Source organism: Somniosus microcephalus, chromosome 13 (genome assembly GCF_052327205.1).
Source record: "Somniosus microcephalus isolate GS21.2 chromosome 13, FLI_Smic_1.0, whole genome shotgun sequence".
NCBI lineage: Eukaryota > Metazoa > Chordata > Chondrichthyes > Squaliformes > Somniosidae > Somniosus > Somniosus microcephalus.
Genome location: NC_140999.1, coordinates 181,697,007 through 181,712,446, shown reverse-complemented (window position 1 = coordinate 181,712,446; position 15,440 = coordinate 181,697,007). Strand labels below are relative to the sequence as shown.

The following is a 15,440-nucleotide window of genomic DNA, read 5'->3' as shown; positions in this document are numbered from 1 at the left end:
AGGCTTTTTCTTCCGCTTTTCCTGGTGCTCTCGGTGCGCCTCCCCCTCCATTAAACTTTCTTCTGAAGTTATTCTAAACATTACAGCAGAGACCATGTGCTTCTGGATGTTTTTCCTCTCTTAATTTTTTGTTTACACTGTCGGGCAAAATCAAGATTACAAACATTAAAATACCATTGCTTTGTGGCTGCAGCTAATTTAGTTTCGTTTTTCCCCTCTTTCTGTTTTTGCCATCCTTTCATAAAAAATAAGAGCAGGAGTCGGCCATTCGGCCCCTCGAGCCCGCTCCGCCATTCAATGAGATCATAGCTGATCTGATCTTGGCCTCAACTCCACTTCCCTGCCCGCTTCCCATAACCCTTGACCCCCCTGTTTTTCAAATATCTGTCTATCTCCGCCTTGAATATATTCACTGACTCCGCCTCCCCAGCTCTCCGGGGTAGAGAATTCCAAAGATTCACCGCCCTCTGAGAAGAAATTCCTCCTCTTCTCCATTTTAAATGGGCGACCCCTTATTCAGAAACTATGCCCCCTAGTTCTAGGTTCCCCCACGAGGGGAAACATCCTCTCAGCATCTACCCTGTCAAGCCCCTTCAGAATCTTATACGTTTCAATAAAATCACCACTCCTTCTTCTAAACTCTAATGGGTATAGGCCCAACCTGCTCAACCTTTCCTCAAACCTTTCACTTCTGGTTTTATGGCCAATGATCATTTATTCTTTTTGTGTTTATTCTTTCCATTTCTTATTATTCCTCTGGACTTGGTTGTCATTACCTGTCTGTCACCTTTACATTCCTTGCTTCCTACAGAGGCTCTTCCTTTTACTGGTAGATGGAGTGAGGTGGCACAATATATGTGTGCAGTGACTAATATAAACGGAATCCATCTGCTGCCACGCTTGGATGACATGACCTCATGGTATTCCACTTTCCCCAAGACAGCCAGGTTACATAAGCCATCTACTTGCATTAGAAAGTCATCACATTACTCAATGCAAGAGAAAGCAGTTCACTTCATCTGACTGGCACAGTGAATTAGAGTCAAGCAGTATCTTCCAGCACAATGCATTATTGAATAAATCAATTCATCTGACCATCACAGTGCATGCAAGAGTAATTCAGCACATCTACTAGCATGACACGATGTTGAATAACTGCCCATCTACAGTGCCAAAATTGGATAATTTGGCCCACCTATTTGGCATAATCCATAATAAGAGTATAAGAGACCACTGAAGAACAAATAGCCATTTGGTTCATCAGTTCCACTCCTTCCACAGACCATGTACAGTCTACACTATTATGGATTCTATTCTGCCCATTTCAAGCCTTGAGGGAGAATCCTGCATAAATATTCCTTGATAATCAAAACTAATCAAACAAAACTCCAGAATATTTATCCATCCCAGTCATCGCCACTATTTAATCTTGGCTTGTTGCCCTCCATAAACCAATCCTTCTCCCTCCCCTACAGCAGCAGCACAAGATGTTCGGTTATTTGATCACTGCTGTATATGTATTTCGCATAATCCTCAATTAGGTTCTGAGATATTTACCCAGCACTTTTTTAAAAAGTGTTAATGAATATTTGAATAATTCACCTGATATCCAACCATACCACGCCACATGAATGAGCAACACAACCCATCCACTGGCTCAATGCATTGGTGCACAACGCACCCCATCTACTAGCACAATATATGGGTGCACAATGCACCCCATCTACCAGATCCATTGCTGAGTAAGCCATTGGGTCTAAGCATCAGTGAGTAACTCACCCCATCTACTGGCTCAATGCATTGGTGAATAATACCACTTTACCGACATAATCCATCGGTGACTACCTCACCTCATTTCATCTGGTTGTAATGCATTGATGAATAACACATTCCATTGACCAACTGAATGCATTGGTGAATAACTCACTCCAATCTACCAGCTCAGTGCATTGGTGAATAACTCGCTCCAATCTACAGGCTCAATGCACTGGTGAATAACTCGCTCCAATCTACAGGCTCAATGCACTGGTGAATAACTCGCTCCAATCTACAGGCTCAATGCATTGGTGAATAACTCACTCAAATCCACAGGCTCAGTGCATTGGTGAATAACTCACTCCAATCTACCGGCTTAATGCATTGGTGAATAACTCACTCCACCTACCGGCTTAATGCATTGGTGAATAACTCACTCCACCTACCGGCTCAATGCACTGGTGAATAACTCGCTCCAATCTACAGGCTCAATGCATTGGTGAATAACTCACTCAAATCCACAGGCTCAATGCATTGGTGAATAACTCACTCCAATCCACAGGCTCAATGCATTGGTGAATAACGCACTCCAATCTACCGGCTCAATGCACTGGTGAATAACTCACTCCAATCTACCGGCTTAATGCATTGGTGAATAACTCACTCCACCTACCGGCTTAATGCATTGGTGAATAACTCACTCCACCTACCGGGTCAATGCATTGGTGAATAACTCACTCCAATCTACAGGCTCAATGCATTGGTGAATAACTCACTCCAATCTACAGGCTCAATGCATTGGTGAATAACTCACTCCAATCTACAGGCTCAATACACTGGTGAATATCTCACTCCAATGGCTCAATGCATTGGTGAATAACTCACTCCAATCTACAGGCTCAATGCATTGGTGAATAACTCACTCCAATCCACAGGCTCAATGCATTGGTGAATAACTCACTCCACCTACCGGGTCAATGCATTGGTGAATAACTCACTCCAATCTACAGGCTCAATGCATTGGTGAATAACTCACTCCAATCTACAGGCTCAATGCATTGGTGAATAACTCACTCCAATCCACAGGCTCAATGCATTGGTGAATAACTCACTCCAATCTACCGGCTCAATGCACTGGTGAATAACTCACTCCAATCTACCGGCTTAATGCATTGGTGAATAACTCACTCCAATCTACCGGCTTAATGCATTGGTGAATAACTCACTCCAATCTACAGGCTCAATGCATTCGTGAATAACTCACTCCAATCCACAGGCTCAATGCATTGGTGAATAACTCACTCCAATCTACCGGCTCAATGCACTGGTGAATAACTCACTCCAATCTACCGGCTTAATGCATTGGTGAATAACTCACTCCAATCTACCGGCTTAATGCATTGGTGAATAACTCACTCCAATCTACAGGCTCAATGCATTGGTGAATAACTCATTCCAATCTACGGGCTCAATGCATTGGTGAATAACTCACTCCACCTACCGGGTCAATGCATTGGTGAATAACTCACTCCAATCTACCGGCTCAATGCATTGGTGAATAACTCACTCCAATCTACGGGCTCAATGCATTGGTGAATAACTCACTCCACCTACCGGGTCAATGCATTGGTGAATAACTCACTCCAATCTACCGGCTCAATGCATTGGTGAATAACTCACTCCACCTACCGGCTCAATGCATTGGTGAATAACTCGCTCCAATCTACAGGCTCAATGCATTGGTGAATAACTCACTCCAATCTACAGGCTCAATACACTGGTGAATATCTCACTCCAATGGCTCAATGCATTGGTGAATAACTCACTCCAATCTACAGGCTCAATGCATTGGTGAATAACTCACTCCAATCCACAGGCTCAATGCATTGGTGAATAACTCACTCCAATCTACCGGCTCAATGCACTGGTGAATAACTCACTCCAATCTATCGGCTCAATGCACTGGTGAATAACTCACTCCAATCTACCGGCTTAATGCATTGGTGAATAACTCACTCCAATCTACAGGCTCAATGCATTGGTGAATAACTCACTCCAATCCACAGGCTCAATGCATTGGTGAATAACTCACTCCAATCTACCGGCTCAATGCACTGGTGAATAACTCACTCCAATCTACCGGCTTAATGCATTGGTGAATAACTCACTCCAATCTACCGGCTTAATGCATTGGTGAATAACTCACTCCAATCTACAGGCTCAATGCATTGGTGAATAACTCACTCCAATCTACAGGCTCAATGCATTGGTGAATAACTCACTCCAATCTACAGGCTCAATGCATTGGTGAATAACTCACTCCAATCTACTGGCTCAATGCACTGGTGAATAACTCACTCCACCTACCGGGTCAATGCATTGGTGAATAACTCACTCCAATCTACCGGCTCAATGCATTGGTGAATAACTCGCTCCAATCTACAGGCTCAATGCATTGGTGAATAACTCACTCCAATCTACAGGCTCAATGCATTGGTGAATAACTCACTCCACCTACAGGCTCAATGCATTGGTGAATAACTCGCTCCAATCTACAGGCTCAATGCATTGGTGAATAGCTCACTCCAATCTACAGGCTCAATGCATTGGTGAATAACTCACTCCACCTACCGGGTCAATGCATTGGTGAATAACTCACTCCAATCTACAGGCTCAATGCATTGGTGAATAACTCACTCCACCTACCGGGTCAATGCATTGGTGAATAACTCACTCCAATCTACCGGCTCAATGCATTGGTGAATAACTCACTCCAATCTACAGGCTCAATGCACTGGTGAATAACTCACTCCACCTACAGGGGCAATGCATTGGTGAATATCTCACCCCACCTACCGGCTCAATGCACTGGTGACTAATTCAGTCTCAGCCCATCTCCCGGCGCTAGTCTCTGCCTCTCCCTTGCCCTCATGTCTTATCCACCGCACTCTCCGATACAACCAGTCCGCCCGACCCACCGCTCGGGGCTCGGTCCTGCCTAACCGGACCCACGAGGTGGGAGCCGGCGCTTCCTCCTCACTCCTCCTTTCTCACTACTTTGCCCAACTCCGCAAGTGTCTCGGAGCCGATGCTCTGCCGGGTTTGTGTGCGGTGTGCGTCGGGTCCTGCGGGAGAACTGTCACCCCCTTGTGAGGGCTGCAGCCTGTTGCTTGCCTCTCGCTGTGAGCCCATTCTTCCAGCTCAATACTGGGGGGCAGATCAGCAGCTCTGATCCCGGCTCAGCTCAGACCACATCGGCTGTTGTTGGACTTGAAAGAGGTAAACGTGTTGCAACGTTCATTTTCTCTCTCTCTATGTTTGTGTGTGTGTTTTATGCGGCGGCTTAATATTTGATTTAAATGTAGTCCATAAATGTATCTGATCTAATCGAGAAAAAAGAATCCGGAGCAATTAAAGGTAACAGTAATAAGATCTTTTTTTTTGGTAAAGTATTTAGTCGTAACTTACTGCGTGATTTTTTTATACACCTACCAGGAGTAAGCATTTAGCAATTTATGTAAAGTGTGCAAGTGCAATATTATTTATGAGAGATTCAGATTTATATACTTTATAAGGTAATTTCTGACTTTTGTGATTTATGACAGCCAGTGAAATTCTTTCCACCCCCATCTCTCTGGAGCATTGATGTGTATGGTTTTACAATCCATCAGGTGCCCTGAGGTGACTCACCCAAGTGACCATTTCACGTGTAAGCCTAGATAGTGACTGTCAGGCTCTTCAGCCGTGAAGGGCATCACAGTGACCACTGATCCTGTCTTTATCTGACCTCCGCCCTTTACAGCAAGGGCCACGGGATAATGATTAGAAATGAGTAATTTCCCCCTCCTTAGACCAGGGGCATTGAAGTTCATTGTAACGCCGCTTCAAAGCCCTGGTTCAGACTGGCACTGATGGAGAATCAAACGTGGACCCTTTCTGGTTTTGTATGGGTCAGTTCTATGTTAGCCCCAGCTGAACACGAATTGTTTTTGATATTTATCAGAACTCTAGACAATTAAAAAATCCCTTGCCCCAGCCCTGGTCTAAACTGATGGTCGGTGGTATAAATTAAGCCTTCCAATATTTCATCCAAAAGTCCACGTAACACCGTGGGTCTCCTGCGGGCAGCCATATTCTCCATTCCCATAATGTCAAACAGCTGGGTCTCAAAATGATAGCCTGACCTGCCAAGCAGAGCCTTTGTTATGGTGCTACTTGCAACAGTCGGATTTATTTTTTGCACTATGAACTCTCATAGCGCTTTGCAGGGCTGCGGGGAAAGGGCAGAGGAAGTGGGACTAACTGGCAGCGCTTTCAGAGAGCTGGCATGGGTGCGATGGGGACGAATGGCCTCCCTTCTGTGCTGTGTGATTCTCCCCTGGTGGCTCTGCTCCTGGGCTTGGCCTGTCTGCCCATTTTACACGAGTCCTGGATGTGTGAGATTTCCAGAGAAGATGGCTGTCCGCTTGCCCATGTTTTGATTTTCAGTGTAAGCCAGGGTGACTTTGGGGTACCAGTATGCAGGGTTCGCATGCTGGCTGGAAGCTTTCTGTGACCAAGGGCACCACATGATACCCACTGTTTAGTTACAGCTGACTTCAAACCTGTAATTTGTTATTTATTTTTGTTAAACTCTTTAAAAAAAAACAACAATTTGGACAAATGCCCCAACCTCCTTACCCAAAATTGTTTGTGACAGTCTTCCTGTTTGAAGCACTTGTTGATTTCTGATGAGATTGGGCTTTGCCCAATTTTACTAACTAGCAGTCAAATGTGAACACTTCTTTAAACACTCTGTTGGGAGAGGGTCGTGTCAAATAGGTGATGCTGCCTGTAAATCGCGACATCATCTCTAATGTTAAAAAACTCCAGATGTGGCAACGTGGGGGAAGTGCAGAGAAGCTGACTGCGTCAGGTAGGTAGGAGTGTACTCAAGTAAGGGCAGGCCTACAGAGCTGGTCAACAGAGACAAAGCAATGTTCTTTTGTAAACTTCCCGAAAAAAGTCGTTCTGTGAGAAATTTCTCTCTGTACGGAAAAGGTGAGTACAAAATTGAAAGCTGGTCGTGCAGAGAGACTCTGCAAGAATCCTTGCATTTGTCTGCTGACTGACTATGGAGTTTATCGGGGGGCGACCCTGTTCTATTTTCCAATTTACTGATCAGCATTCAGTTGATCCACTGGTCAGACAGGTCTTTGCTGAACAGGTAACCTCAATTGCTGTGGTATAGCCAGTCAGTAGCTGATCAGAATTGCTGTGTTTTGGCAGGAATGATTGGACGGGCATTTACAATAATGGTAATTGGGGTGCTGGCTGTAAGACATTGCATTTAACAGAGCAGTAGCCTTCATGTTGCACACTTAACAGGAGAAATTAATACAGGATTGGGACATATTTCAAAAATGTAATTTATTGTCCTCGATTGCCTTCAAAAACAAAAACAAGCTTTTCTGAAAATCCTATCAGCCTCAGTGCTGATTGGTCAACTGGCCTTTTTTGCATTCTCATGTAATCGGTTACAGGAATAGACAAGCTAGCGAGCCTGTCACCTCCGTGCCTGCCCACTGCTGTTTTTTGGAAATTTGGCCGGGGAGGGGAGGAACAGGCAGCAACGCAGCTGCAGCCCTCTCCCACTGGAGTATAGCTGCAACCCTCTCCCACTGGAGTATAGCTGAGCCACAATGGAAGCCTAATCAAAATCCAGAAGCAGATCCAGTCATTTCTTTATTTTATTTAAAGGGGGAAGGGGAGGGTGGGAGAGATTTCTCCCCTGATGTGTTGGTGGAAAGTTCCTCTACAACCCCTCCCCCCATAAGCGATTGAAACTAGTGCAGGAGACGAGTCTGGCTATGATTTGTGTCATGCTGTTATGCGGAGGGTGAGATGAAGAGGGTTGGAAGGAGGCTCATGTGGAGCATGAAACCGGTATTGTCCTGTTGGGCCGAATGGCCTGTTCCCGTGCTGTACATTTCTACGTACAGTACCTACCCTTTGTACGAGGTGATCTCCACGGATCCTGGCCAGAAACCGGTAGAGCTCTCGCTTGAAGGAATTCAGCGAATTGACGTTCACTGCACGAGCCAGCGGCCTGTTCCAGAAGTCATGCTCAAACTGGTAAGATCACAGCTATGTTCAGTTTTGGTTACTGAGATACAAGGGAGGCATTCAAGCACTGGAGGCAGTGCAGTGAGGAACAACCAGGCTGATCTCCACTGTTGGAGATCTGAAGTATGAAGAATGCCAGCAGAAACTCAGGCTTGTTAGCTTTGAAAGGAGACTACGGAGCGGTGCAAGGGGGAACTGCAGGGTCTTTCAGTATGGGTGTGTTCAAGGCCGAATGGTTTCCTTCATCCATATTTAACTTTTCATCTTGTGATGAAGAATCTAGAATTTAGAAGAATGAAAGTACAGGAACAAGGATGTCTTGCTGCAGTTGTACAGGGCCTTGGTGAGACCACATCTTGAGTATTGTGTGCAGTTTTGGTCGCCTTATCTGAGGAAGGATGTTCTTGCCATGGAGGGAGTTCAGCGAAGATTCACCAGACTGATACCTGGGATGGCAGGAATGACGTATGAGGAGAGATTGGGTCGATTGGGCTTGTACTCGCTGGAGTTTAGAAGAACGAGAGGGGATCGCATTGAAACTTATAAAATTCTAACAGGACTAGACAGACTAGATGCAGGAAGGATGTTCCTGATGGCCGGGGAGTCCAGAACCAGGGGTCACAGTCTAAGGATAAGGGGTAAGCCATTTAGGACTGAGATGAGGAGGAATTTCTTCACCCAGAGAGTGGTGAACCTGTGGAATTCTCTACCACAGAAGGCAGTAGAGGCCAATTCATTAAATATATTCAAGAAGGAGTTGGATATATTTCTTAAGGCTAAAGATCAAGGGATATGGGGAGAAAGCAGGAACAGGGTACTGAACTTGGATGATCAGCCATGATCGCATTGAATGGCGGAGCAGGCTCGAGGGGCCGAATGGCCTACTCCTGCTCCTATCTTCTATGTTTCTATGAAAGGTGATCTTATTGAAACATATAAAATTCTTAAGGGGCTTGACCGGGCAGATGTTGGGAGGATGTTTCCCCTGGCTGGAGAGTCTAGAACCAGGGGTCACAGTCTCCGGATAAGAATTCAGCCATTTATGACTGAGATGAGGAGGAATTTCTTCACTCAGAGGGTTGTGAATCTTTGGAATTCTCTACCCCAAAGGGCTGTGGATGCTGAATCGTTGAGTATATTCAAGACAGAGATCAATAGATTTTTGGATATTAAGGGAATCAAGGGATATGGGGATAACGCAGGAAGGTGGAGATGAGGTAGAAGATCAGCCATGATCTTATTGAATGGCGGAGCAGGCTGGAAGGGCCGAATGGCCTATTCCTGCTCCTATTTCTTATGTTCTTATGTAGACCAGAAGGTGCCAGGTTTCATCGCTGGTCTATGCAGAGCTAACTGATCTCTGCTGGGACAGCAGTTAGGGTGCTACAGTTGATCTCGGCACACATGGGGTACGGAGGTCAAAGGTCAGCCAGGCATTTTGTTCCTCATCTTTGCGCAGTGACCCCTGCTGGGGAGTTCTTGTGAAGCCATTGAGTGAGAAAAGTCTCGGACTCAGCTGTGATGCCCTCCAAGGTTCAATAGCCCAGTGACACTCAGCATCTAGATTCATGTAGGAAGAATGGACAGAGGTCTACTGGCCCAGCATGAGGCAGCATCTTCAGGAGAGAAAAAATTTGAGGTGGGGGGAGAGGAACGGCAAAGAGATTTCTAAAAAGTTAGTAACAACAACAACCTGTATTTATATAGCGCCTTTAACGTAGTAAAACGTCCCAAAGCACTTCACGGGAGCGTTATAAAACAAAATTTGACACTGAGCCACATAAGGAGATATTAGGGCAGGTGACCAAAAGCTTGGTCAAAGAGGTAGGTTTTAAGGAGCGTCTTAAAGGAGGAAAGGGTGGTGGAGAGATTTAAGGAGGGAATTCCAGAGCTTAGGGCCCAGGCAGCCGAAGGCACGGCCACCAATGGTTGAACGATTAAAATCGGGGATGCTCAAGAGGCCAGAATTGGAGGAGAGCAGAGATCTCAGTGGGGGGTTGTGGGGCTGGAGCAGATTACAGAGATGGGGAGGAGCGAAGCCATGGTGGGATTTGAAAACAAGGATGAGAATTTTAAAATCTAGGCGTTGCTGGACCGGGAGCCAATGTAGGTCAGAGTGATGGGTGAACGGGACTTGGTGCGAGTTTGGAACACGGGCGGCTGAGTTTTGGATGACCTCAAGTTTACGTACGTATAACACTTAGGGAGAAAAATTCAGTATCGGCCCATTTGGGGCACCATTGTCGGCCGTGCGCAAAGTTTAGCGCCTGGCGCTAATTATCGCCTCTGACGGCAAACTTGGCTTTTATCGCCCCTGGAGGTGATTGGAGCGCTGAATCAGGCGCTTCACACTTGTCTTAAGGCGCAAAGGCCGAGCAGCGAGGCGCTAACTCAGAGTGCTGGCGAAGCAAGGAAGGGCAAATCAAAATGAACCTGCAAAGTGCTGCTCAGTACCCAAAACTCCTTCACACAGCGTTGAATCTCTCCAGAAGCCTCTCTCTCTCTCTCTCTCTCTCTCTCAGAATGCTTGGTGCAACAATGTCACCAACAAAAAAAGGTAGGAAGCGGTCACCTTTAAATAGCGCTCCCCCAGTCCCTTCCTGACTGCAAAACGCTCCCCTCAACCTGTCGTTGCTAGCGGCAGGCGGTAAGGCAGGGGGCGCCACTCAATATCCGGTCCGGGGCGTTGTGCACTCGACTGACGTCACGATCTGCCGGCGCAGGAGATCGTGGCGGTAGTGTTTAGTGCCGCCGCAAAATGTCTAGTTAATTTCGCAAGCGGCGCAAATATCGCCGCGCGCCCGGGCGCTAGTTGCTTTGCGCCCCATTAGCGTCCTCTTAAGGCGCTAACGGGAGGCGCAAACCAACTGAATTTTTCCCCCTTAAGGTTGTAAGTGTTTGGCGGGAGAATGACCATATTATATTAATGATTCTACTTTCAGTTGTGGAATGCAGTGGTAAACTTGGTCGCTTTAATAACACACACACACACCCCCACACACCCCCACACACACACACACTTCACAGTTAGCGAGAGCCTGCAGTTTTTGGAGGAAGCAGCAGTGTTTTTGAAATTTATGTCTGTCGAAGCAGTGGAGGAAAAATGACTCATTGGTCTAACTGGCCGTCGGTCAGTGAGAATGTTTCCAAGTATTTCAGAGGAAACAGGAATATGGGTCAGCTTTCCCAATTAGATAATGTTTTTGTAAGTCTAAAACGAAACAAAGACTTGCATTACATCAACTGCCTGTGCCAAGAACTGAGGCTGTGTTCACTTCCAGCAGCCTCTTTGGGGTATAGGGAAGGTGAAAAATAAGTGGTGAGATCTGAATGCTTATCTTTACATACACAGAGTTTACAGCACAGAAACAGGCCATTTATCCCAACAAGTCTCTGCTGGCGTTTATGCCCCACTCGAGCCTCCTCCCACCTTACTTCATCTCACCCTGTCAGCATTTCCTTCTATTTATTTCCTCCCTCATGTACTTATCTGGCTTCCCCTTAAAGGCATCTATGCTATTTTATAACCCTCAACCTCTTATTTTTCAGGACAAGTGCGGCCAACACCCCCAATGTTAATTTCCTTCGTTGAGAATTGCGGTGCCATGAAATGGTGGGATGTAGGCCCACACTCTTAATTCCCCGTTCGCTTATCATTCTGGGAAGTCAATCACTCCTCCACACAAGGCAAGGAGAAATGATGGGGCCAACCACACAAGGCCATTTAGGACCTGAGATGAGGAGACATTTCTTCACTCAGAGGGCTGTGAATCTTTGGAATTCTCTACCCCAGAGGGCCGTGGAGGCTCAGTCGTTGAGTATATTCAAGGCTGAGATAGATAGATTTTTGGAAATTAAGGGAATCAAGCGATATGGGGATAGTGCAGGAAGATGGTGTTGAGGTAAAAGACTTTGGTAGACTTTAAGAATCCTGTATGAGGGAACCATATAATGGCCCAGAACTTGGTGTCGGGGGCTTGCAAGCCCCCGATGTGCGCTCACCCTGCGCGCCGACATCTGAAACCTGGCCCGCAGTGGATTTCCTTTCACAGGCCAGGTTCAGCTGTCGGCGCGCTGTGCTAACCTGACCCAGCGGCGTAGTTAGTGCGATGTGCCGGCTGGGATATCAGGTGAGCACTGTTCAGCCAATCAGGGGAGGGGAAACTTCATTCATAAGTTTGAGAGTAAGAACTGTCAAACTCATGAGAAGTACTGCACCCCAAAACACTACTTAAACTTTAAATAAAATTTTAAAAAACATCCCAATCATTAAATTAAGTATAAATAAGTTAAAAAAAATAATTTAAACAATAATTTATTTATTTTTTGAAAAAAATAAATTTTTAATAAAAAGGGTCTAAAACTAAACTTACCTTATTGTAGATTCTTTAAAATAATAAACCTGTGGAAAAAAAAATTCTAAATTGCACTAAAACACCACTTACCTGTAAAAATAAATACTTACGTGTGCTTTTTACAAGCGTAAAGACCGGAGGCCTTTAGACATGCGCAAATCCCCCAAAACAGAGGAAATCCAAGACGCACGCGCTGCCCCCTGCAGCGCACGCGCTAGCCTGTTCAACTCTTGGGTGAGAGGAGAGGAAATGCCGGTTTTCAGCGCATGTGCTGTGCATGCTGAAAACCGGCATTTCCTCCGGCCAGACGCGTGAGTACCCCTTCCGTACTCGCGCGTTTGGGGAGGAATTTCTGCCCCAATACAAGGTTTATATGATAGCAAAATACTGCGGATGCTGGAAATCCGAAATAACAACAGAAAATGCTGGAAAAACTCAGCAGGCCAGGCAACATCCGTGGGGAGAGAAATAGAGTCAACGTTTCAGGTCAAAACCCTGATGAAGGGTCTTCGACCTGAAACGTTGACTCTATTTCTCTCTCCACGGATGTTGCCTGGCCTGCTGAGTTTTTCCAGCATTTTCTGTTGTTAATACAAGGTTTATATTTAACTGCTGTGGGTGGCTCCTTCATATTCAAGATCTTCAGTCACACAACTCAGGCTTTCTTCACTTCTTAGAAATGTAGTCATTACTTTGATGCTCATTAAGGTGCAATGTTCATTGGTGTTAGGAAAGGCATATTTTACTTGTTTGATACCCAGTAACAACAACAACTCTGGGTCAATAATAGCATAGGCTTGATGGAGCCTAAACCTCCCTGTACTGTGTCCAACCATGAGAACCATGCAGTGCAATGTTTCCATTTTAAACCTCCATATAAACTCTCTTAATCAGATTCACAACCAACCGCTTGACTTTGCCTTCTCCCTTGGCCTTTCTACTCCTGTGTTCCTGATCACCAACAATGCTATTTCTGACCGCCGCCTTCTATTCCCTCACCATTCACATCCCATACCCATTTTCAACCCCACTTCTTTCGTCAGTCGTGCAAAAAACTTTTAGAACTGCCCTCTCCAATTGCCAATTACCTATCCTTAAGCGCTCCATTCGCAATGATACCTCTGCAGCTGTTGATTTGTTCAACCACTCCCTCACTTCTCCTTTCAAATCTCCTTATCCCCAGCAAAACCTTCACTGCCTCCCATCTCTGTCCTTCCCCAACCCCGTGCCCTGGTATGGCCACTGAGTCCATTCTCTCGGGTCCAAGGGACACATACTCAAGCATACCTGGCGCACAGTTAGCCTGGCTGTGCATTGCCTGGTCTGTCTTCATCAAGTTCTACACTGTGCTCTGCCAAGACTGCTCACTACTCTGGAATCATAATTCCAGGCTCCTTTGCTGCCTCTTTAAGCTCCTTTCCACCTCATCTCTAACACGTGCGAAGAGTTCATGGATTTCTTCATCAACAAGATAAAGATCATCCATTCAGCTGTTCCACTGCAGCCTTTTCCCTTGACCCCCCCTCCCCAACCAACCTCCAGTCCTTCTCCCACTCTCGCCCTTACCTCCATCTCGAGTGTCCATTTTTGCCATGCCTCTGTGGAGCACCATAGGATTGAAAATACATTACGCCTTTCATCTAAGCATCTTACATAAGAAATAGGAGCAGGAATAGGCAACTTGGCCCCTCGAGCCTGCTCCGCCATTCAATAAGATCATGGCTGATCTTGGGCTCAAAGCCACTTCCCTGCCCGCTCCCCATAACCCTTCACTCCCTTATCTTGTAAAAATCTGTCTATCTCCACCTTAAATGTATTTGATGACTCAGCTTCCTTAAAGCCATCTTTCCTTATCGGCTCATCAAGTTCATCCAGCCACAGCCAAGGATCCAAAACTGGGTTGTTTCTGGACTGGATAGTTGACCGTGCAGACCCGGAATGTTCCAGATTTGACCCCCTTGTCTTTGCTGAGTTATCTGATCTCATCCAGGGCAGGAGGAAGGCCGTTATTGGCCTCAGCGTCTCTGGTTTTTGGGGGGAAAAGGAAAGTTGGCCCGGGCTTCCTGTTCTTGATCATCACGTAGTGACCCCCTGCTGAAAGTGCATGTGTGTGTGGTCATCACGTGAGGACGTGAGCCGGCCATGTTACGACGCCCCCTAAAGCAGAATTCCCTACTACACTCGCGGCCAAAGCTGACTTCGATGAAGTACAGGGGGGGCATCCAGTACCCGTGGAACTCTATGCCCGCAAGGAGTTAACATCTTCATACAAAGAGGAGAATGGAAAAAATTCCAGCCTACAGAGACATCCAGGAGACGTTATCTCTTCAGTCTGAGCTACATTTGATCCCCAAGTCCCAGAGGTGGAAAAACACTGTTCTATCTACAGCAACCAGTGTCTACTTTTGATTTTAGCACTTAAATCACTTACTGATCTGAGAAAAAGAGCTTTCAAGGGCTGGATGCATAATGAACTAATTGACTTAAATAAGTTGCATCAAGATGATGTTATTAGTAAAATTGCTGCTATTGTAATTACAGTACATAGAACATACAGCACAGAAACAGGTCATTTGGCCCAACTTGTCTGCGCCGGCGATTATGCTCCACACGGACCTCCTCCCACCCCTCTTCGTCCAACCCGGTCAGCCTATCCTTCTATTCCTTTCTCCCTCATGTGTTTATCTAGCTTCCCCTTAAATGCATCTATGCTATTTGCTTCACCCACTCCTTGTGGTAGCGAGTTCCACATTCTCACCACTCTCTGGGTAAAGAAGTTTCTCCTGAACTCCATGTTGGATTTTTGGTGACTGTCTTATATTTATGACCCCCAGCTCTGGTCTCCCCCAAACATTCTGTAACTAACCATGTAAAAAAAAAAAATTAGGTTGGATTTTTAAAAGATAAAATCCCTGGGGGGATAATTGGCTCATGCCCCTGCAATTCAATGGTAGCGCCCCAAGCAGGAGGCGGCGCGCTACTGGAAGTGCTCCCCTCCCTCTTAGGGCGCTCCCATTGAATATCGCAGTGCTATGTGCAGCAGCTCCACGCGTGCCGGCACGTAGCACCGCAGTACTGCAGCCCTCCCTCCCCTGATTAAAGGGGAGGGGTCTAGCACAGCGCGCACCGGACCACCGGGGAGCGGGGGGGTGCCGGCAAAAGAGCCCGACACTCAAGAGGAGTGCCGGGCTGACGGATCGCGGCCGGCACCCAGCAGGAGGAGGC

The 15,440-nt window shown here is 46.3% G+C and overlaps 1 protein-coding gene across 2 annotated transcripts in view; it reads left to right on the top strand.

Moving 5' to 3' along the window:
- Window positions 1–4,586: 4,586 nt before the first annotated feature.
- Window positions 4,587–15,440, top strand: part of LOC147108835 (protein phosphatase 1 regulatory inhibitor subunit 16B-like) — a 155,084-nt gene continuing 144,230 nt past the window's right edge. The window contains exon 1 of one of the 2 annotated variants that reach the window (XM_086005727.1): window positions 4,587–5,034. The gene's annotated coding sequence lies outside the window, so the exon portion shown is untranslated. The remainder of the gene's footprint in view (window positions 5,035–15,440) is intronic. The other variant, XM_086005726.1, reaches the window with a different exon arrangement.